The sequence below is a fragment of the Notolabrus celidotus genome, chromosome 8, assembly GCF_009762535.1.
Source record: "Notolabrus celidotus isolate fNotCel1 chromosome 8, fNotCel1.pri, whole genome shotgun sequence".
NCBI lineage: Eukaryota > Metazoa > Chordata > Actinopteri > Labriformes > Labridae > Notolabrus > Notolabrus celidotus.
In genome coordinates, this window is record NC_048279.1 from 23,133,015 (window position 1) to 23,154,652 (window position 21,638).

The window sequence follows — 21,638 nt, forward strand, 5'->3', positions numbered from 1 at the left end:
CAGTGAAAATTGTTTAATTTCCGAGACAGTGCCGCTTCTCTTAAAATGTGGTCCACTTGTTTGCTGAAACTCCCAACAGTGGACCCAAGGAAGTAATGAAGATTAACCAAAATGTGAAAGTCTTCGCAGCAGTGATGGAAGCCCCTCTGCCACATAAATATACAAGTTAAACTGGCAGTGTCGATATCCTGTAATTTGCGAAATGACAAGATGCTTGTCTGATGCACCAAGCACCTTCAATTGCAGCTCATTAACTCAGTCAGGGGGAAGCGTTCTACAAGCACGTAGAGAAACTATTAAAATACTTCCATTAACTGGAAGAATAAAAATCCCGGTTGCAGCCCAAAGTGTCTTCATTTGGGCTCAAATGCGAGATATGCCGTTGCTATGGTAATATGGCAATGGCTGTAGCCCTCCTCCCAGCTGTTGGTGGTTTTTGTGTGAGTGAGAGAGGGAGAGAGAGAGAGAGAGAGAGAGAGAGGGAGAGAGAGAAAGAAAGAGAGAGAGTGTGTGTGTGTGTGTGTGTGTGTGTGTGTGTGTGTGTGTGTGTGTTTGAGTGTGTGCACGCATCCATTGATGCTGCCTCCGTGCTGTGTTCCCCCTTTCAGTCTTCAGAATAGTGTCTCTACTAATCCGTGAAAGTTGCGGCGCTCTGAACCAGTGGCCAAGCCTTTTCCCACTGAACCACGGCCCAGGGTCTGCGCTCGGCTTTACACTTGATTGGTCCCTCCCGTGGCAGGACTCCCCTCCCTGCTGGGCGTGGGCCCGTCCCCCTCGCTGGGCTGCTCAGCGCTGCCTAATCGCCTTCTCCCCACCATAATTACCAGCGCTGAGCCCAGGACTCACCAACACACCATTAAAGTCTGGCCAGCCAGTCCTCGGCAACCCTCACACTTCCAGCACTTACACAGGCCCAGAATCGGGCCTAAGACCAGGCCCGGCTCCACCAGCACAGCACCTGTTCGTGCCTGGTGATGCCCCGCAGCACTGTGGACTTGGCTGCTGAGGGTGCTGGGTAGGAAAATGAGAGGGGGTTGGCAGCTGTGCTGTTGTCCTCCTCCCCCTGCAGTGGAGGTGATGTGTTTATTTGGGCTGGGATGCTGCAGTGAGAAGCTGTGAGAGGTAACTATCTCCTTGTTGTGTTGTACAGAGTACCAGAGAATCCACCCTGCAGAGACACAGCCCTTTGATATGTGACCACTTCAAACCCACACATACAATGGAAACAGTCAGTGGTGGAAATAGCCAAAGTTGATGTTGTGTGGGCAAGGTGGGACAAATTTGCTTTGCTGAAGACCAACCTTGAACTTTATTTTCCTAAGTATTTTCAGCAGAGCAAATACAAAACATTTTGTAGATTCAGGGCGTTAACAATCTTTAGAATGTGTGCAAAATCAGAAATAGGAATACTCCCAATTTCAATTTGGTTGCTCCCACCCAAGGTTTTAAAATTTCAGACGATTGCACCATTGCTGAGAGCATATGGGACAGGCCAGGTGAAACGCAGTGACCTGGCAAACAGTCCAAAGACTGATGAGAGCCGGGTACACGTCAGAAGGCACTGGGTGTGCTGGCACAAACAGTACCCAGAATGTGGATCAGACAGACACCCAGCACTCGTTAGCTTATTACTCTCTTATTAGGAACATTTTTGCCTTGCATGGATTGGCAGAGTCCCGCTAGCCACCCTCTTCACATGGCCCAGGCTCTGTCAGAGCTGATCAAAAGACATTTCTTCACATCTCCAGACGCCAGGGAAAAAAGGAGAAGAAAAGAGGGAGAGAAGAAAAGAGCCAGAAGGGGGCATACTGCTCTCTCTTTACTCTGGTCTTTTGGTGAATGAGGACTTTTTTCACAATGCCCTCTCCTTTTTCTTTATTTTTTCATTTTTTCCATTGGCAGAAAAAAAAGAAAGAAAAAAGGGGGGGGGGGGGGAAAGAGTATTTCCCATCGCGTTTCGGCAAATTGTTTTTGCCATATCAAAAACAATTGTCCTCAGGTGAAGAATGTGCCTGCAGAATTACAACCATTCCAGGGGGAGAAAGAGGTCTTCACAAATCTGACTGGCTTCCAGGCAGCCAAGACCCCCTCGAAGTGGTAATGAAAAGTGTAACTTTAGCCTCCCAGCTGTACGTCTCAATCCATAATCCTTCCCCAAAAACCTCACCGTAGAGCCGCCTACCACTCCCATGGCGTTCCCAGCCTGTGCCGGGCTGGGCCTGCTCTGATTTATGTGGCAGTCCTGTGTCATACTCTCAACCTGAAAAGGATTTGCTCTCCTATATTTACCAGGGTGGTCAGGGCAGCTCTCTGGAAACACAGAAAGCCCAGTGTACGGGCCTCTTCCCCAGACAGTCCTCTCACCACTCTGTGCCAATAAGGTGGACGTTTTGGACCTTACCAGAATCAGACGAGGCTCCACTGTTTCCATAGTGGTGTGTTTCAGCAGTGCAGAGGTGAGTCTGTGAGGGCGTGGGTGTGTTTTTGTGTGGGAACAGAGCTGTCTACAGTAGCTGATTTCATACCTGGTACATATAGGCACATCATGGCGTGCAGGATTGGTGATACGGCCTGCACTGTGACAACAGGCCCATGCATACATCTCTGATATGCAGAGACAGTCAAAACTGCAGCATGTTTCAGCTCTTTCATTCTTTGATCTTTGTGCTTTTGCTTGGTCATTTTCAGCTGCTGTTTCATAAAAGTGCAATAATTTTTGGGAAGATCTTGTGCATGAAATTGTCCAATCTTCATAATTTCTATTTCAAGTTCAGAAAAAGTGTTGGTAGCCCAAGCCAATTGCGACTGCGAAACACTCGATTAAAAATGCATTGATTTCTAGTGAATTATTCTGGCAAAGTTAAAAAGGAAGACGCTAATTGGTAGAACTATAACTAATTGATGACGTATGTGTGAATTGCAGATTTTCAAAGAGTTGAAAGACGTTGGAGAGAGCCGTCTGCAGCTGCTCCGTCCATCACAGATTTTCTCCTCTGTGGTGCAAAAAGTACAGATTGTGCTACTTACCAGTACAGCGTGACTAAAGATGCAGTAAGAGTTGCGAGCTGAACATGTGTGTTGGTCAGTGAGCTGCTGTGGGTGGATAGTCGGTGGTCCCCTCTGCCACTGTGCATCCACTCCAGTCAAGTAAACAAGCCAAGGTGACCTGCGGACAGCTGGGTTTATACATCCTGTGGCTGGATGTCTACGTAGTGTGGCGGTGGGAACAGCGGGTGGTTGACGTAGACTCTAAGGAAGGGATCAGCTCATCCTATCTTATGTGTGTGTGGGGGGGCTATGTGTGTGAGTGTGTGTGTGTGTGTGTGTGTGTGTGTGTGTGTGTGTGTGTGTGTGTGTGTGTGTGTAAGTGCGTGTTTGTGTGGGATGTGCCTCTTCGGTATGTGCATGCATGCAGATGTGTCTCGTGTGCATGTACTGTGACAGCCACGTGGTTAACAGTAAACACTGTCTTGTATAGTCAGAGCAGGAAATGAAAGCATCACTGCGAGGAGCATGCGGAGCGGACGCCTCACATAAATCATATTTTCCAGCTTAAATTTCAGCAAAAGACTCACATTACGAGATCTGTGTTTCTGCAGAATGTCTAGAAACTGGCATTGCAATGCCAGGACCAGAATTTCACGGAAATGCGGCATGACCTGAAAAAAGACATTTGGACCAATGCAGACAAAATGGCCGCTGTTGCTAAGCTAGCAGGGAAGGAAGAAGATGGAGCTGATACTCTTTGATTGCTGTTTCAAGGCAGATCAGTCATTTTAAAGTACAAACTGTTCAAATTAGTAGAATTTTCAATTTTCACAATCCTATAGTGAGTAGAAAAATCTTCAGTTTGTGCGCTAACGTGCATTTGGTTTTAGTCAAACAATGTTTGCTGGATTATATAACGATTCAACCCACAACACAGCTCCACATTGACTTTAACATTGTATTTTTATCAGCGCATCGTCACATCATTTGTAATTTGGAGACTTGGGTAAAAGAATGTGTGATGACTCCGTAAATATTTTCAGCCAGAATAGTAAGTTACGCGATGAGTAAAATGTGACAGCTTCATATGAAAGTCTGTTTGAGTCTTTACAGTTGAAAGGCCTCATAGTATGACACAAGGAAAGCCTTCAAATTCTTCATCCCTTTTTTTCTCCCTATGCGGTAACTTTGGGAAATCATGTGAGGGATAGATGCGTCTGATAACTTTCTCTCTCAGTATACTTTTTTCCCACTGATGTCACATTTTTAAAGTGTAGATTATTAAGGTGGAAATACTTTTGGAGTTTTATAGTATACTCCTTTATCTTGAAAGTTCTTTTTTTACAGAGAGAAAGGCGGCGAAATAAAAGAAAGAGGAAAAAGTGTTTTAGAGGTAATGAATGTAGAAAAAGATGTCATCTTTTCCAGCAGCTACTTTTTATATGTACAGTATAATCAGATTTGACGTTGTTAAAACCACTTTGATATTACAGCAGCTAGCTTAAGTCAAATGTTTGATATGTACACGCTTTTCATTGATAAGAAATTGTTCATTGTCCTCACTTACAATACAGTCGACCAACTGATGTGAATAGGACACAAAAGCTTTGTAAAGAGTTGTAGGTTTGTGTTGTGTGGACGTGTAAGTGTCCTGATAAGTAGGAGGGACTCTGCTGACAGTTCAATATCCTCTCTCCATGAACACACCACAAACAGATGGTGTCTTTTCATTCTGCAAACAGAGAGAAGTTTCAATCTCACACAAACATCTGATTTGACTCCGTTTTTGATCAGAAACTCTGCTTCTTAGTTATCATTGCATATTATTAGATTGTGATAAGAGCCTCTCGTTCCCGACGATGCCCCTTGAAGAAATGAAAAGACTTGGAATAAAAGAATCTTCTGCCACTTAGACGCCACCTTGAAATGAAGAGCTAATGAATTTCATTGTCTTTTGATGCCGCGCACCAAGTTTTGCAAATTGCAAAACAATTGAAAGAATTACAAAGAAACTTACAAACAGATGGCTTCTTCAACAAACAGCTAAATGAACACAAAGTGTGCATAATCACATCTCTATTGTTCTTTCACATAGCATTTGTCTGACATAAGCTGGAAAAGTTTAACAGTGTACGTGTAACTTTCTTTCTCCATCTGCTGAAATAAAGAAATACATATATATGTTTGTTCATGAGAATTTCACATTCATGTAAAAGTTCCTAGGTGGTTATAGAAGTAGAAATAGGATTAGAACGTCCTTTTATATCTGTGTACAAAGACATTATGAAAGCTGCACAGTACACAGTATGAGTTAAAATAAAAACAAAAGACCAGATATGCCAAAAGAGGTTAAAAAAAACAAATTCACACTCTCGTTGTAAGAATAGAACATTTGTTTTTCTATTTAATGGCAGTCTTGCTCAACAAAAGTGAAAATACAATTTTGTTTAAATTTGATAATAGTTTAGACATTTAATTAAAAAACTTGTGGTGTGTCTTATCAAAATGCCCATTTTTAATTTGAAATAGTTTTTTCAATCATAATAAATGAGCTGCAAATAAAATTGTATTATTTAACTTTTCATGTGAAAAAAGTATTGTATTATTTTTTAGGATAAGTAAAACCTTTTTTCCTTTAAGCTTTAATTTTCTGCTTTTTTTTTATAAAAACTGAAATTAAATTAAATTAAAAAGGGCGCTACGTTTTTAAAAATTACAGTAACATTTTGAAAACATTTTACGGTCTTAACTGTATTTTGCATGTATTTTTAAAAAATCCTCGGCAAAGGAGATTCACATTTTCCTAAAATTAGAAGTTCAACACTAAACTGTAATTCACAATTCATCAAAACACATCGCAATCTTATTTTAACGGTTCCATTACTATACTGTGCATTTTTTAAAAATCGTAAATACACGACCATTTCTTTCCTGCAAGACAGCGATAAAACGTGAAAGTATACATATTTTCTTTTCTTAATTTGATCTGTCTTAAACCTATACGCTGTTGTTTTGGGTACTAAACTAAAACCTGTAAAATAGAAAGCATAAATGGTGATAATGATGATGATAATGATAGAAGTGATAATGACGATGACTGAGAGTACTGTGAACTTATTATGCATCCAGAGAGGTGGAGGGAAGAGGCCTGCTAAGAACACAGAGGCCCCACTTTTCATTCTTTTCATTTAGACGAGTTAAATTGATTCACCTGAAGGCTCTGGTCACGTTTTTCTTTAAATGTATCCTAAATGAGTCCAGTCATAATTCTAGTGTACAAAAGGAACGTGTCGCAGGCGGACAAATGATAAGGAATAAATAGGTGGTAGGTTTTTTGTGGATGTTCTTCAAAGGAGCCCCAATTTTACACCGCCTAATTAAAGCACCCTTATATTCCAGTTATGTGTGTGTTCCTGCTGCTTTGTCTTCAGGCTTTTTTTTAATGTTGGCATAATGTAGGAAATCTGAGATATTTTTGAGATAAATTGATAAAATAAACAATTTAGCTGTTGAAAGATTGTCAGAAATTTAAATATAGTATTCGAACCTAACCTACTTTTTTTTTTTTTTACTTGAATATTGATTGATTGACACGTTTTCGATTTCAGGTTTTCTTTGCTTTTCAACAGTCTCATTCAAATGTGAAGACATGCAGTCACATCTATGCTGCTCTTGAGTCATGTTTGATATCTATCAATACTCTATTTTGAGTGCTGGTGTATATTTTCGATTACAATTTGTTGTCTGTGGCATTACCTGTCCTTCCATCACGTCACATCCCCACACTTGTCTGAGCTGAGCCCTCTCATACAGCACTTTCTGTTCAGCAAGTATCTGCTGCTGTGTCACTCAATAGTTACAAAGATGTCATACATGATATGTGACCTGTGCACATGTTTCTGTTGAAGCTGACACTTTTTTGAGACATTTTAGTTTAAAAGAGTGCGTGCAACTGACAAAGTAAGGAAAATTTAGCAACCTCTAGCTTGGAATTCACTTTTTGGAACACAGTTTTGCAGCTAGCATCTTTGCTAGCCGACATATGTCTTCTAAGCTGCAAAAAGATTGGTAAAAAAATGATGTACCTGCATGTGAAAAAACATTCAAAAATCTGAATCAAATGTTTGTGGTAAAAAATCTGTTTTTTTAATTAAAATATGCCAAACTTTCAGAATACAGATCAGTGCAGAACACTCGAGTGGGACGTAAAATCTTCTTTTCAGTAAAAATGGGTCATCATTATATAACCAGGAAGTTAACTGCCAACATCCTGCAGCTTGTTTATGGTGACATCTCACTGCTCAGTCAACAGGGTCCTACCAGTGTGTGTCCTTATTAGTGTGTACGAAGTGCTGGTGTGGCATGGGCCGCCCGGTAGCAGCCCTTATCCCTCCTCGGTGCCCCACCTCAGACTAAGCCCTGGATTTGAAGGACAGGCTGCTCTGGACAGAACAAGTGCAGCACAAGCAAAGCGTAAGCAAAGCTTTAGAGCACAAGGCCACATTCCAGTGTATCTTTCCTGGACAACAAGAACACCACACTTACAGATCTTTTAGAAAAAAAGACATGTCACAGTTTATGCTTCATGTGCCATTCACATGGGTTTAACTGGGGAAAAGTTAAGGGGCAGCTGCAGTAAGCAGGAAGTGTGTGGAGACAATCTTTAGACTAACAGAAAAACACTGGGATCACAACATTTTGTTTCACCATGAAAATGATCAAATATTCACACATAACAAACAGAGAGTGTTATTACCTCTAAAGTGTTGGCTGAATTTTGTTTCCAAGAGGAAGAGTTTCCTCGTGGGGAGCACCAGGAGGTGCTGTAAAGCAGTTAGCCTTTGATAGCACAACACCAGCAAAAACAAACATGGCTGATGAGGGGGGCAGGGCTGACATTGGGATATACTGCTTCAGATAGTTAATAAAACATTAGTGTTGGAGAAGCCTTTGGAGCCCAGAGCATCTTTATTAAAAAAAAAATTCCCCCAACACGTTCTCCTACCTGGGGGGCTAAGAGAAGACTTGCACCCTGCTATGACCTCCGCTGAAAAATGAAGACTAGTTGATTCTGCTGCTGTTAGCATGTTAGCTAATACCCGTTTAGCAAGTGCTTAACACTCAGAATGGCAAACCTGTGGTTGAACTCACTTTATGTAACAATTCTAATACCCCCCTTTTGTTCAGTTGAAAGGGTGTCTGAAAGTCGTTTCATTTTTAGATGTTAGTCTTTTGTTGCAGAGATGTCTGGGGAGTCTTTAACGGGCTATGCAACAGTTTCATTTTAACAGTGATGCCAGATATGACCCACAAAAGCAAAACAGACCATCAGTGAGCATTTTGATCATATTAATATCTTATACTTCTCCATGCCTGCGACCCTCGCCCATGGTCGAAATGTCTTGACAAATCAGCAACTGAACTGAAGAAATGAATGCGTCTATTCTGATAACTTATAAATAATTTCAGTGATCATTCCAGAAAAATGCTCATCCTTTGCTGATTCCAGTTTCTGAAATACTGCTTTGTACTGTTTTTCCTCATACATAACAGTAAACTACTTAGAGTTTGTGTACTATAGGTCAAAATAAACGCAATGTAAGGTAAGCTAGTTTGTGACAGGCAACGTTTTGCCTTTTTTCGTTTTGGTGGCAGACTAACGGAACAATCAAATCATGACGAAAATGATCTGCAGATAAATTGAAAATGAAATGACTGATAGTTGCGGGACTGGTTGAATACTCTAAGGTGTTTTTTAAACTCTCTATGCAATATTCGCTAAAGAAACTTGCAGCTTTTAGATTAAGGTTGCAGAGTAAAAATCAAATATTTCCCTCTGAGATGCAGTGAAGTGTTTAATGAAAGTATTTAAGTTACGTAAATGTACCTCAAATTATTTGTAAGTACTTTACTGGTATTTTGGCTAAAATTCTGTGTATGTATGTGGCACTGATGTCACTTTACTCATAGATAGTCATTGTAATAACTAGTATTTCTTAGGCTATGGGCTTTGGATCCAAGCAAAGAGGTTTACCGCATGTAAGTTGTCAAATGCATGTACAGAACAGGATCAGCACAACTGATGGATATGGAAGTTCTCCATAGCTGCTATAAGCATGGTTGTTTGAAGTTTGGAGAAAGTATCAGGTTTTGCAGGTGAAGATCAGAGTGATTGACGGCAGTAAAAAAGTACGGACGGTTTGTTTCATTTAGTCCCAGATTAGGCCGAGCAGAAAGTGCTAAACTAAAAGACGAAGCGAGGCGACCTGGTCCTCCTTCGTCCTCATGTGAAGTGTTAAACCTCACCCTGACTTTGTAACGCTTGAGCTTGTGAGTCACAACTGTGAAGATATAATGTTATTTCAACCCAATCTGTCACCAAATGGAGTGAAAAAAATAGCTTGCCAAGTGCACAAATCTAACATCACCACTTATGAGACACACACTTACCCAAACACACACGTGCGCACACACACAGGCACCCACACACACACACACACATACACACACACACACACACACACACACACACACACACACACACACACACACACACACACACACACACACACACAAATGCATACACCTCCTTATCCTCATGTCATTACACTTGCAGAATTGCCAATTAATAAAAAGTGATTTTTCTGGAGTTGTTGCTCTCAAAGGTCACGACTGGCATTCAGAAGTAAGTGACACAAGTATCAACACTATCAAATGACTTAATTTGACACAATCATTTGAAATAATTAGCTCCTGTAACTGCCAGGTCATTTCAGATGGTAATGTGACAAAAAATCTGAAAATATTTTCTTGATGTGCTAACATAGATGAATGAATAATTTCTCAGCGATGAACATAACGGCATATCTCTTGGGCCTGAGTTGTTGCCTCAGCGCATGACCCATTTTGCCTCTTAAACACACCAAAAATGTCGCTAATTTTGACAGCTTAATACCCAACCCCTAACAAGTCTGCCACCCTCTGCAGCTTTATTAAAGATGGTGACAGACAAGGAGCACTGGCGTGTTAGTGCCCTTGTGGTGCCCAGGTGGTGCTGAGAACGCGTGCTGCCACATGCCCAGAATAGATGAACGGATTGATGTTGCCTTGTGGGGCCATGTGTCGACCAGGGAACTTTGTTTTGCATACAGTTCCTGACTTACAACAAAATAATGTGGTCAATGATTGGAGAAGTGTTTAGTTACTTTAAAGCTACAGAGAGGAACTTTTGGTTTGTGTTGATATTGGCACCCAATGTGGATAGACCTGTTTTCTCATTGTTGATTTTGTCCTGTACAAGCATGTTTTATTAATAACTTCTTACAGCTTGTTTTAACAGACAAATGTACGACTTTGTGAAAATCTTTGCCATGCAAGCCTGTTTCAGCAACATGCAGGTAATTGTTTAGATTGGCCCCTAACCCCTGGCAAATGGTTTAAGACATAAAAATCAACTCTTAAGAAATTGTCCGTCTGTAATCTGATGTTGCGGTTTGCTTTTGTGGCTCACATTGAGACATCAATATCAATTTTAGTCTGTTTGATAACCACCTAAAAAATTCTCACAGGAGCTTTAATGATGTAAAAGTAGCAGAGGAAATACTGTGTCCAAAAAGCATTGTCAAAGATGCAGAAATAAAAGTGTAAAAAGTCAAACTTTATGTTATGCCGATTACATGACCCCTTGTCTTTTTTACATTCTTGGATACCATCATCAAGTTGTACCTGTTAGTAAAATTTTAATTTGGTAGTGTAGTTGTTGTAGTTGGAGCTTAGTTTGCTTAGTTTTTATTCTGAATTTTAAATGTTGCAATGAATAGTCTCCCTGAAGTTAACTAAAAGAAAATCTTTCTGCAACTATCAATAAAACCTTTTTTGATTCAGATTTTTTCCAGAAGAAATGTTCAACAATAGCTTCTCAAATACGAGGATTTCTATTTTTAGTTTTTCTTTGTTATATTTAGTTCAACACAAAATACTAAATCACTAAGTTGTAGTTTTTGGACTATTGGTCAGATAAAACAAGTTGTAATGTTGGACGCCTTTCTGATTTTCGCTCAAGTTTTAGGTTTTAGGGTTTAAGTTTTATGGAGAGTTATTAAGTATATAATCTACAGATTGGTCATGAAAATGAAACATTGTTGCAGCTCCTGTAACATAATTAACAATGCATACATTTATGTTACACTCATATATTAATCTTAAATAAAAAGTAGCAGTTATCAAATGACTGAAGCGTAGTACAAAATAAAAAACTTTGTGTGCACCGGAGATCTAAAAAGGCATAACATGGAAATACAGAAGTGAGGTTCAGTACCTTTAAAAGTGACCTAAAGTGACACGGTCGCTATTATATAACTTATTTGTGTGCTACAACGTCCTTTCTATCATAGTGTAAATTAGGCAGAGCAGAAGCTAGCATGTTTTTGGGGGTGAGTTTAAGTGCCACAACATAAATTCACTTCAGCATACGCATATCCACATTTTGTACAGCATATATAAGCACTGCAATGTATTAAGAGCGTTCACAGACCCCCAAATCTAAATATCCCTGTTCACATGACACGCTAGAAACGTCTTCAGCAGTTTTTCTGAATAATATTCCTCCTCTTCGTGATTCTATAATGCATGTTTTCTGACAGAGAGTTCAACTTCATTTGGAATTTAGTCACAGTTTTTGTGACTCCGCATGAACCAATTCAGGCAAGCTTATAGTATAATATAACTGAAACTATTCAGAGAAAATGATCTCATAAACCTGCTCTGTTGGTCTGACTTTGTCTTCATGAAGGTCAAAGGATTCTGTTGAATCACTTCCTCTCAGTTTGTTTAAATCAGCAGGTCTGTGGTATAATAGAGTGGACTAACCCTAAGAACGTTCGTGATATATCATTCAGGCGCATGAATCCAAACTGCTGAGGGAAGCGCCATTTGCAACCTCAGGCCACACCAAGAACCAAATCAACATGGCCGCTGGGCTCCAAAGAATAATAATAATGTAAAAAGTTATATATTGGCAAAATGAGACTGGCGCGGAATGCGGGGCGTGCACGTAGAAGTGTGCTGCTTTATAAAGACATCTGCTGATTACTCAGTTTGGGGAGGCCTAGTAGAGAGGAGCCTGGCAGGGAAATGTGTAAAGAGATTGAGACCACACGACGACTGCTGAAAGAACACAGCACTCGGAGCCTCACAGCCAGTCACTGTGAACATGAAGCCATAAAGACGTGAAGCGGAAAGTTTTACACAACAAGAGGACCTGGGCTGCCTAGGGTGGCAGAATAATATCAGGCCCCCAAAATCCAGTCAAGGGCTTTCAATTTTTTTTCAGGCGTGCACACAAAATATCCAGCATGGGACGGATTGGATTTTTCACTGAAGAAAAAAATCCTCTGTTTGATGGATTAGTTTGTAACATGCTCTGTGCATACGTCACGTGTGCTGCCTGCACCTCCCCAAAGATGGTGGCAAATTGGTGTCTGTTTAGGCTGACAGTGGAGACAGAGCCCCCACAAGACAGCACCCAGAGCCTTCTGCCGAACAGGGCCAGAATTCTGGACTCTGACGACGCCCCCACAGCCTTGTGCCACTCTCCTTTTAGATTCCATGTTCATCAAGTTCTTAAACTGCAACCTATGTAATGTTGTTATCAACCCGGTCATGCAGCTATGCACTTTCAAAGTTGTGTGTTGGAAGACTAGCAAATTTCAAGCGAATCGCAACAGCTTAATCATGCAGATGCATTTAGAATAAACAAAGTGTTGAGGGACAGAATTTAAATTATAGGAAAAAGAGTTTCCGTAGATTTATCTGGTGTTATATTGCTGCAACTGTATTTTTGCCAAGGTTTCATGAGACTTTATATTGGATTCTGGTGAGTTCCACACAGGCTCCACAACTGACACACGGATCCAGAGCAGAAACAGACGGACTGGAGAGAGTCAACTATCTGTTCTTTTATCTTTTTTCTTTCATCAGATGTCTATAAATATTGGCTGGAACAACCTTTCCTCAGTGGGCTTCAGGTACTTTTGTTCATCGAGAGGGCTCATTACGACTGAGCCCAGTGTTATTTTTAAAAGATGGCAATCTCAAACTGTTTTTTATTTGTAGGCTGGGCAAATGTTCTTATCTGGAGACAACCTGATAAAAAACATAGGCATCGTGTCTTAATTGAAGCTTAACGCCAGATAATGCCCAACTTCAGCACAATTCATTCTGAGGCAACGTGTTTGCACTTGGCTTATGTTTCATCAGGACATCTGAGGGCATCTGGTTCTCCCTCAGCCTGTCCATATGCGTCCCTCTGATCATGTTTAGCCAATGCATCCTGCGTGTGTTTTCCCCAAGCCTCTTTTCTCCTCCTGACCTCTCACCTCGGCTCCCTCTTTTTTGCTTTGTTGTGCAGGTCAGAGTCCATGCACCCGCGCCCACGCAGCCGCATGGCCACGTTTTGGTATGCAGATCCATAGACGCAGGTAAGTCTGGTCCAGGTGCTCCCTGCCGTGATGCTGACCTATTCTGAATCACCTCCCAGCTCTCAGGTCAGGCTCAGGGCCCAGCAGGCTTCCAGCACAGGTCACAGAGGGCCTCAACATCCCCAAGATGAGACTGGAGACTGGCATGAAGAGGAGTGTTTGATGTGGCCCTGAGCTGGGCTACGTTACCACGTTACTATGGCTTTAATTATCTCCAGCAGCTGCTGCTTCCTGGTTGGCAAACTCCACTGTCTCTGTAATCTCTTACAGGTGACTGTCAGTTGCATGTCAACATCTTTAAGTCAGGTTTTAGAGCTTTACAAAGCTACATCTCTGCTTACCAAGCTAATTAACTGTGAAGTGACTGTAGACAGGAATTGAATAAAAAAAGCTCACAGTGCTATAATGACCACAGCATGTTTCCAAATATGTTATGCAAATATGTCTCCGAGCGCCAGTCCCCTGCCCATTGTTTGTTACAAGTTGCATGTCTGCTTCCTGAGGATGCAATCATGATAAAGAGACAGCAAAGTTCTCTTGGTGACAGTAAAAGTGTCACTCTGCATTCTTTATCTGGATTTCCAGCGTGCACAAAGACATCTTAACCACTGGAAATTGCCCTCTGAGGGCAGACAGCTAGAAATTGATCTCAGATTAGATGAGCGCACCTCGTTCCTGGCTCCCCTTTGTCACTCCCAAGTTGGTGGATCTTTCCTTAAAACTGCACCAGAGATGAAAAAAGGGAGACTTCACAGCTGGCTATGGCATACTAATACCCTGGACTCATTAAATTAATGGGGGCCAGATTCCCCTCACTGAATGTGCACTGATGCCCTTTGAGTTTGCCGGGGCTAGAGGCTGTGCAGCACTTTGAAAGCCCTGACCGGCATATTGAACGTGTTTTAATAGAAGCCTTTTGAGACTCCTGGTAGGATGCAAACTAACTCTTTGCCTTTAAGTTCCCGCACCTCTCTGTGTGATCTCGCCAGATAGCCACTCTATCCTCGGATTCAGGCCCGGAGAGGGGGGGAGGGGACGGTGCGCGTTGAATGAGGCCAGAGGTGTCCATAACGCAGCAGAGGCCATTCTTTCCTGGAGATGTGGATCTTTGAGACGCGGTGCTGAGCGGGCTTTGATGTGGAAAGGTGCTCTGCGTATGACTGAAACAGGAGGCTTACGGGCCGACGTTAGTGGGATTCCCTTCAGGGAAGAGGAGGAGAGGAGAGTCTGGCTGCACATTGGACAGTCGTCCATTGAGTTGTTGATTTAATCGCTCCACTCTGCTTTTACCTACATACTGAAATTGCACTTTAGAACAGATTCAATCCCAATTATGGCCATTAAGGAAGTCATTTTATGTTGGGACGGATCACTTCATTAGAAAGAAGCATCCAGTGGAGACATTTTCATAGCCAAAGGTAGCAACAGTAGAACTTCAAGGTTTAAAGGATAAAGAAAAGATATTGTTTTTAATGGCAATATATTGAATAACTCTCAATATAATGGGGGGAATAGAATATTAATATAAGAATTTTGCATATTTGCCCGCCAGCAAAAAAGATGAAGTGATAAGAAAAGAAAGCAAGTGAATTTGCATGACAAAAAAAGTCCTCTTTAAAGAACTAATACATCCCCCTTATGGTTATCAGAACCACGAGTACCGGATGTTAAGATAGGGAGAATTTATCACCAGTGAAATTAATATATTAGGTGATTAATGTTTTAGCTTTAGTGATTTTTATATTGATACAGGAGATAGATAACACTTGATTTGCCTCAAGCTGAAAGGACATCTTGATTCCTTTGCCCTGTCATCTTACCCTCATGCTCTTCAGTGTCACATAAAAAACATGGCCGACATGATGGGATTATACACAGTCAAGAACAACGTAGCAGGACTCGCCGTTTAAACACTGCTGAATGAGACAAGTAGCTGGCATCTACAGGACAATACTGACAGGAAGGCGCCAGGAGGAGACGCTTTGGATGTTGAATAAAGTGAACAAACAATAATCCTGTGGGGCTAAAAATGGCTGACTCAGGTACACAGCAGAGGAAGCATCACACGTCTCGACTACGCCTCTCTCCCTCCAGCTTAGCTTTGCGTGTGACAAAACAGCGCCATATACCTCTTACAGAAACTCATGTCGGGCAATCATTTGGTTATCATGGGCAGCTTTCGACAGTAATGATTCCAGAAAGCCTTTGATTTTAAGCTCGATCACCATGGCTGCAACATAGCTGGAAATCGCTCCTCATTAGCGATTCTATACGCAGAGAGACGCGATACTGCTGTTAGCCGCTCATCCTTACATGCCTTCCACTCCAAAGTGTGCCAGTAATTTATTCTCCTTCCCTGGTGCTCATCATCATCATCATCATCCTGATGCAACTCACACAGTGACAGGAATCCATCTCTACAGTACCTGGCAACAAAGTGGGAGGAGGGGTAAAGGGGAGGAGGGGATCACGTATTTTATGAACACAGAAGGGAAAGGATGGTTACTAGGCAGGTTTCGAACATCCTTTACCGCGGCTAGAACATCCTGTGACGATAAAATAAGAGCGAGAAGGTACAAAAAATGGAGAGATTTGATCCAATGTAAGCTATCTTTTTTCCTGCCAAAAGTTTTTTTCTCAGAGTGCAGCTTAAGCACTTCAAAGTTAAGGAGTATATAGAGAGTATGATTCATTTGGCAGCTCATATTGTCCAGCTTCAAAAAAACAGCTAAAGCTAGCCAGAGACACACTGTGGGCTGTTTTCAGCTTCAGAGAAGAGAAGAGAAAGAATTTGGCTTGAGCTTATAGGCCGCCCATCCCCAATCCAGAGATGGGCTCTTTTTCATCTTATCGTGGTCTTAGTGCGTTGGTGTGGTGACTATGTGCTTCACAGGTGGGAGTCTGCCTCTGTCAAATAAGCCAGTTCACTAAGGACGGGATTTTCCGCTGTTATTTTTCTATTAGGGAAGAATTATGCTAAGCCCTTAGAGGCCATCTTTGTGTTGCTATGGCAGCCCATATTTCCTACCGGGTTGAAACCTTGAATGACTACAGTGCAAAGCCAAGTAGCCCCCAAAACCCCCTTTGAGGATTAGAACCAGGGTCTCATAGTTATGCTAAACACCTCTGATATGACTGAACCTTGAATAGTTGAATGACAAAGTTTATTGAGATTGCCTCTCTTTTCATCTAATTATTGTCATTTGATTATTTCCAATCACTTGGCGTGGCTTCAAACAAAGTCTTTCAAACAGCTTTTGTTTGGGACAACACAGAACTTTTTTTTCTACCATGTCCACAACCTCATATCTTTGACTATTACACCAGTCTAAACAAGAATGCATGATTAATGTTGGCAGATATTGAACAGAAAGGCATTCATGTCAAACAGAAATACAGTAAAATGCTTTATTAGTGTGTACAGGGTTAGAAGTAATGATCACTTTACTTTATGTGGTACTTACTTTCCATTTATCGATTAATAAATCCATAAATTGTTTTGAAAAATGCACATTAGCTGTTTACTATTGAGCTTTTTTTTTCCAACATTCTAAATCCTTTGATTTTCAAATTGTACAAACAAAGTATCACTTGTGAGCACCTTGCAGCACCCTGTTTTGCAGCCTTCAATAATTATTCGATTTGCAAAATTGTCAATTAACTTTCTATTAACTTGATCAATCGGGTAAATCTTTTGAGCAATAATTGCGGTCAAATCAATGAGCTTTTTCACAAGAAAGATGCCACTTTCTGCTCACTCTGCCAGGTTAATAAGCAGAATTAGGAAAGATAAATAGAAAACCTTTATTGTTATTTTACAAAGTACAAGATAAATAAGAAATGTTTTACCTCAGGTACAGAATATTTATGCATGCACAATAACAGAACAAACATATTTTTCAGTAATATAACATATTGCACAGTAAATATTATATGATGCACAGAAAATAATGTATATTGCATGGTAGATAATGTATACTGCATGCAAGATCATATTTATTGCAAAGTAGATAAAGCTTTTTGCACAGTAAACATTGCATTGTGGATAATGTGTATTCCATAGCAAGTAATGCATATGCATGCTAAATCAGTAAAGCATGGTAAATAATCTATATTGGATGGTACACCGAACATATTGTATGCTAGATCATGTTTATTTCACAGTTGATAATGTATATTTTGCATATAATGTGTATTGCACACTTAAGAATGTAGATTAATTGAATTGAAATCTTAATTAGGATGCGGCAGATATTAAACTTCTGGAATTTCTTTCTTACAGCTACCAAAATGCTTTTCAGCACACAAACTTCAGACTTGTAACCATCAAACATAATCTTTGTTTATGAGAGCAATTTCACAAACCACAGGTCAAATTTCCTGTGCAGCCAAATCAATAAAAATACTTTCCCCTTCTTTAGATTTTGTCATAATACTCTGAACTGTTTTCAGAGCAGCTATGAAAGCCTGAGCGCCATTCGCAGACATGTATAGACAGCTACTCAAAGCTGACACCGAGATGAGGCTTTGAGTGAACGAGATTGACACTATTGTGGTCACAAAGCACAACAGGAAACTACTTTGATGAGGAAAGTGCTTTGAGTATCGGATTTCGCTCTCCAAACAGTGGCCGAAGACGAGCCGGAGTATTAGACATTTTGAATTGGTGAACATTAGACAACAAAAACCAGACATGTGCACCATAAATACCACTTCTGTGAGGAGGTCCAAACAGAAACGTGGGAAGGTCAGAACTCCCATGAAAGCAGACACACATATATGAGAAGGATTTTTCCTGATCTGGATTTGCTGCACACCTCTCCTACTTCTCTATCTTGGGAGGTTTCAGGCGTATGATGCAAATCTAAAGTTGACAATATATCCAAGTGAAATGTACTTTTTTTTCTTTCACCTCATGAAATAAAGTGCTGCTATCAGAGCCATGTCTTTTTTGGCAGTTTGGGAATTGATCAGTCTCAATCCCAAGCTGCATCCTTGTCAGCTGGCAGGTCTGCTGGAGATGACACGTTTTACTGACAGTGCCTTGTCAATGACTGAGCTTGAGTGAAATCCCCAGCTCAGTGCCAAAGTGATATCTATCATCTTATTTTTGACAAATTCGTCACAGCCATCTCTCAATCTAATTGGTCTTTGAAGATCCTGTAAGACAAAGCCTGCTAATCTTGGTGTGTGTGTTTGAGCACTTGCCATTGACTACTTCTCTTCTTCTTCTTCTTCTTCTTCTTTGAGCTTGAGAAGTTTGAAAAACATGACAGTCACATTTTAGGTGCTCTGATGTCACACAGTCTTTCTGGCTTTAAAAAAGTTCACTCGATATGAGGTTGGGTCTGCTTTGATGTGAGGGGTCTCTAGTGATACCATTTTAGCATGCTATCTGCCTCTGCTGTTCTCTGTCACCCACTTCTGCAAAGACTGACATGGGAGCTGCCAGAGCTCAGCCTCAGCCTCTTTTTATTCCTAGTGACTACAAATTAAAGGTATGAGGGGAAGGTAAAATCAGGCATTGCAATGACAAGCAGAATGTAAAAAAACTTCTACAAGCACTTAAATCTGGAGTTTGGCTGTGATCAATCCCATTTAGAGCAAAGTATCTTCAATTTAAGGACTTGTACATGCTTTGAGCTCCTTTTTCTTCAAACAGCAGCTAAGCAAAGACATCAGAGTTATTCTAATGCACCTTCCAGCTCATTTACATGAACAAGCTCACCTGCTCTTAAAGAAACCCCTGGAAAGTTTATTTTTATCTCACTCATTTGCGTTCAAAATACCCACCCCTCAAAACATCTTAGTTCATTTCCTGCTCGTTATGCAACATGGTGGATGTGAGATGATGGAGTTGCTGTCCTGTGAGAGGGGGTAAAACACTCCGTAATAGAGATCTACTAATCTTGTTTTATGCTTATGACGGCGCGAGGAGATCCTCCGCCCCTTTCTCCCCCCTGCCACGCGGTCGTCGCTCACCTGAAGGAGCCACCGGAGCTCGGCAGGACTCCTCTGTCTGCGTGTCCTGACAATTGGGATTTAGCGAGGATTAGAGCTGAATATTTCAATTTAGCGTCTGAATTTACCTGCCTGTGCCAAAGTAATTACCTAGCCCCTTCTGGGAAAAAAATGCAATTATTGAAGGAGTAAAACACACGTACAGGAGAGGAGGAAATAAAGGGGGTCTAAGACGAATAAACAGAACGTAGGACTTTTAATGAAAGCAATTAAAGAACGTCGCAGCCGCCAAACGGAACTGTAAATTTATTATCTAAAGGTGATGAAGCTGAGAATAGAAAATGGTGCATTCAGTGTTTTTAAAGGCTGCAATGAAAGATGAAACATTTCAGGGTCTATTTGAAGATGAAATCAGGAACACGAAAATGAGTAAATAAAATTTAACAGCCTAACATTTTCAATCTTTGTTTTGAAAACAATGAGGTTTAATAGACTTTAGATAGATTAAGAGTATTATTGGTGCGTTCAATGGCAGGAAAGGAATCTGAAAAATCTACTTTCAATAGCTACATTTTTTTTTTGCACAAATTGCTTCACTATTTCATATAATTTTTACAGAGATTAGATAGGCCTATTAGTAATTAATATGTAAACTATTACAATAAGCCAGGGTACGATATTTGTGCACATATTGCACATAGTGTAGAAATTACATTAAAGTATGTGTAAAATACAGTAGGCTATAATAGAAGGTTGTATTGTTTAAGACGATGTAGTAACATAAATTATCATTTTAGGCTGAAATGTGGGACAGGAGGCTATTGATGATTATTGGAGGATAAACAAAGGCAATTATTATAACACCCTGCATCTTACACTGAGCTTTAGTGCTGTAAAAGCACCCCGAGAGTCAAGTTTTGATTGTTAATGCACTTCCAGTGTTTTTGGAAAATAATTAGCCTAAAAAACGTGTTTGTTTTTTTTTATTAATTTGGTTTTTACTTGAATGCATTGTTTGAGTCTGCGTACACAAACAATACGCTTCCCCCACGAGTCCTTCTGTGTGATGCGTTCAGGTGCTTCTTTTTTTTTTCAATTAACTGGTTTCAGCTGAAAGACCTGAATACAATAGGCTGCTGTTGTCACGCCTGTTTATTCGATACCGTCAAATCTGCAAAGTCTGTTCGTTAGCTAAACTTTGTTTATTGTTTGTTTGTGTGATTGTATTTTTATGCTTACTTTTTCTAAACAACGCCCTCTGGATGGAATCTAAAAAACTGAAAGGAAATCTTCGGAAGTGGAGGCTTTGTTCAACGAATGAATATGCAAAAATAAACACACTATAGGCTCTTGAAAATAAATAATGTTTATCTTGCGCCACGTTATCTCTAGATTTGTTGTTTATTATACCACTGCTCATTTAGTTTGCCTTTCATTCTCACATGAAAGAGAGACAAACATCTGCAGTGCCTCTGTCCAGTCTAAGATGTAGAGAAGACGAGACAGAGGCCCTGTGTGGGTATATCCCGTGTAAACAGGGCCCTGTGCATTGTGCGATCGAGGTGGATTAGCCCCTGCTTTTGTTGCACATGGTGGGCACACACGGACACTGATTCAGCTCTCTTAAAGCCAGTCTGGCCCTCGAGACTTGAAGGAAGTCTGAATCTCAAACCTGCAGCCGTTGGTCATGAAAAGAGGAGAGTTCTTTCAAGTAAAGGATCAGGGATGCTTTCACGAAAAAATCATTAGGCTAAATATAGTCTGAGCATCTACTGTAGTTTACAAAAATAGATTATAAAAGGCAGCATCCAATTATCGAATTGAACTTTGTAGTTGTGGATATTAAAAATGTGATAAATACCTTTAAAAGTCAAATTAAATATTAATCTGAAAATATTTGCAAACTTCATGACGCCACAAAGATTGATCAAAGTGACATGATATTAATCAGGAAATATACATGCACATATGCGCACGCTAGCGAGGTGTGAATATAAACATTTGCACATATTTCTTAATCAGGATTTTACTTTTGGATTAGATTGAATTGAATAAGGTGGCTTTTTTATTAGCTCGACTCAAATTAACTTGAATTCAAACTTCCCCAGAAACACTTCATCTATCCATCAAACATCCTGACACGAACAGTCCGGATTATTTCTATAAAGACTGTTGCAGTTCACAGACCCTCGTCCCTCATCACGTCAGGTG

General features: G+C 40.6%; 1 long non-coding RNA gene across 1 annotated transcript in view; it reads left to right on the forward strand.

Annotated features, from left to right (window-relative positions):
• Positions 1-21,638, forward strand: part of LOC117817330 — a 72,152-nt gene that overhangs the window by 41,491 nt on the left and 9,023 nt on the right. Inside the window, exon 3 of the long non-coding RNA XR_004632123.1 lies at positions 13,397-13,466. This is a non-coding gene — a long non-coding RNA (uncharacterized LOC117817330). The remainder of the gene's footprint in view (positions 1-13,396; positions 13,467-21,638) is intronic.